General features: G+C 55.6%; 1 protein-coding gene across 1 annotated transcript in view; it reads right to left on the bottom strand.

Moving 5' to 3' along the window:
- TSC22D4 (TSC22 domain family member 4) overlaps nt 1-3,184 on the bottom strand; it is a 13,012-nt gene that overhangs the window by 3,872 nt on the left and 5,956 nt on the right. The window lies entirely within an intron of this gene.

The raw sequence follows: 3,184 nt of genomic DNA, 5'->3' as shown, positions 1-3,184 counted from the left end.
GATGGGGTTTTTCCATGTTGGTCAGGCTGGTCTCAAACTGCTGACCTCAAGTGATTTGCCTCCCTTGGCCTCCTAAAGTGCTGGGATTACAGGTGTGAACCACTGCACCTGGCTTGAGCTATTTCAACCAGCAGCACCTGGGTGGAGACAGAGCCACCACAAAAAATCCAATTCTCCCCCACTCCATTAAACAAACTCACAGAGACCAAAGGGGCGGATACACAGAGACAGGAACACAGGCCCTGCTTGGCGGAGACTCAGGGGTAAAGATGTCAAGTAAGTTTTTCATTCTCACCAGAGATAAAGGAATAATACAAAAGTAAACATTTGTTGGCCATCAGGTGACTGTCTTCCGTTTGTCTAGCACCTGAGAGTTTCGACGGCACTTTCCAGTGGGACATTCTAACCACACTTCAAGGGACCAGGACTCTGACATCCCAGGCCCTCCCCTTGAGGACCCCTGAGTGCGGGGTCGTGGGCACTGTGCTAGAATTCTTTGGCAGGGTCCCGGGGAGGAAAGTAAGAGTTGCTGAGACACAAGCCCAAAAGCAAGTTTGTGTGGATGAGAAAATGTCCCCTTCTTCGAGACCCTTAATGCTGTCTTCCAGAAAAATGTGACTTTAAGCATCTACTGTGACTTCAAATATAAGTGGCACCCCCTGGAGTTGTGCAGAGCATGACATGCACAGTTGGAGACTTGGCCCTGCAGGACTCTTGATTCTGGGGCGGGGATAGCCCTAGGAACTGGTCTTCCTCTTTGAAGGTCAAATAAAACAGCCTCAACATGAAGATGAGATGAAAAAGCAGGACACCTGGGACAAATGGGGAGCCTGGGATCTTGCGGACAGGGGCCAGCCCCATGCACCCTCCAATGTGTTCGGGGGAGCCCCCAGGGCCTAAGCCTGGGGCCAAGAAAGTGGCATCCCTGTCTCTACTCCCTCCGGGAATCTGTGGTGTCTTTGGGGCGGGGCTGGGAAGGTCAGGGAGGGGGAAAGGGGGTTGGCTCCCTGCCCTGCTTGGGAGAGCTGTCCCTGACAGTCCTAGAGAGAAAAGACATTGTAGACCACTGCCACCACCTCCTTGCTTGGGACACAGGTATCCCGGTAGGACAGTGGAGAAAGTGTGGCTTTGGGGTTGGACCCAGGCTCCAATTGCAGTCCAGCCACTTAAACTAGCTGGATGGCCTTGGGCAAGTTTCTAAAACCCTCTTGGCCAGCTCGGTGGCTCCTGCGTGTAATCCCAGTACTTTGGGAGGCAGAAACACCCAAAAAACCTCCTTCTCTGTGTCTCAGATACTTCATCTGGCAAGTGGGAGAATGGAACTGCTTTTAGGATTACAAGGGATAAGGGAGTACTGGATCCAAGGGAGGCACTGGATAAATAAATGTACCTTTTCTTTCCCAAGTCCCTGGGATCCATTCCCTATAATCCCTGGATCCCCAGGCCAGCCACCAGCCCCACCCCCATTCCTTCCATCCACTTCTTCACAACTTAACCAACTACCTCCCACCTGCCACGAGAGGATAAGGATTTCCAGCCCTGGCACGTGAGCATTCCAGATTCACCTGCACCCTCTGTTCGCCCCTCCCCAGATTCAGGGACTGGTCAGGCGTCCTCAACTCCCTCCCTGCGATCCAGGCACTGAACATCTCAGCCCACCTACCCTCTCAAGAGGGAGATCCCAGGCCACTGGGACCCTGTCTTGCCAGCTCTGCACATGCCAGACAGGAGAGGTGGGATCTACACGCCCCATTCCTAGGGGGCAGGGGATGGCCCAACCCAAACCCGCTGGCCCAGCAGGGTGGGGCTGGAGGGGCTGGGCTGGGACAGATCCCCAAGAGCCTTAGAGCACAGCAGGGTGAAGTGGAGGCTGGGAGCCCGACCGGTCAGACTAGGGTATGCAGGGAGGGGGTGGGACGGAAGGAGGTAGGGAGGGAGGGACAGGGGAAAGATGGAGGCCTCAGGAGGCGGAACCCTCTAAGACAGAGACAGCAGGAGGCTGGGCTGTGAACTCAACGGGGTGGGGGAGGGATGGGGAGTCCTCTTGCCAGGGAACCTCCCAAGTAGGAGGGAGAGAGGGCGGGAAATGCTGAGAATAGCAGTGATGGGGGCAGGTGACTCTCCCGGCCCTGGCCGACCTCACACTTCGCACATTCCTGAGAGCGGGAACGTGCAGAATCCACCCTGCCCTGCCCAGCCCTGCCCAGCACTGGCACCCTTGCCCTCCGTCCCACCGGCTCGAGGCCACCCCTTCTGCCAGGTCCCTATCCTCCCCAAGGCCCCAGGACCCTGTCAGTGGTGGGCTTGAGTCCCTGATCCCCAAGAGCAGCCCCCAATCTGGGGAAGACAGGAAGGAGCAACTCCCATCTGGAACAGATCCCTCAGGCACCCACTCACCCACTCTTGAAGTCCCACCCCCAATTTCCTTCCAAGCAGGAAGTCCCTCCCCTTGAACGCCTCCCAGGGGAAGTCCCACTCCTCCCTCCAAAAGAAAAGCGGTGACTCCCCAGCCCTTCTGCCAGGTTCCTATCAGTCCCCGGCCAGAAGCAGGCAGCCACTGGCTATCTCTGACTCAACGATTCTGGGCCTCCCTTTTCAGCTTGCTGGCTTTCTTAGGAACGGTGACACCTGGCCCTGGAAACCCAACGAACAGAGCACTGTATTCTACAGGATGAACCCCAGAAAGTCACTCTCTGCTGTGCTGCCCCTGCCCCTTTGCCATTCCTAGCCCACTCTGTTCCTTGCTGGCCCAATCTTAGGGAGTGGCTTTCCTGGTTCTAGAAATCCTAGGATCCTAAAGTAGACCCTGTGGGTTATCAGGATGTCACAGTCCCTTATTGGGAGAGGAGGAGGGAGATGGAACTGGGAGGAAACTAATTCCCATTCTTTTTCACCTTTTTTTTGAGATGGAATCTCGCTCTGTAGCCCAGGCTGGAGTGCAGTGGTGTGATCTCAGCTCACTGCAACCTCTGCCTCTCAGGTTCTGGTTCAAGCAATTCTCCTACCTCAGTCTCCCAAGTAGCCGGGATTACAGGCACGAGCCACCATGCCCAGCTAATTTTTGTATTTTTTTTAGTAGAGACAGGGTTTCACCATGTTGGCCAGCCTGGTCTTGAACTCCTGAGCTTGTGATCTGCCTGCCTCGGCCTCCCAAAGTGCTGGGATTATAGGTGTGAGCCACTGC

Source organism: Cebus imitator, unplaced genomic scaffold (assembly GCF_001604975.1).
Source record: "Cebus imitator isolate Cc_AM_T3 unplaced genomic scaffold, Cebus_imitator-1.0 Scaffold82, whole genome shotgun sequence".
Lineage (NCBI taxonomy): Eukaryota > Metazoa > Chordata > Mammalia > Primates > Cebidae > Cebus > Cebus imitator.
This window is presented reverse-complemented; position numbering and strand designations above follow the sequence as displayed.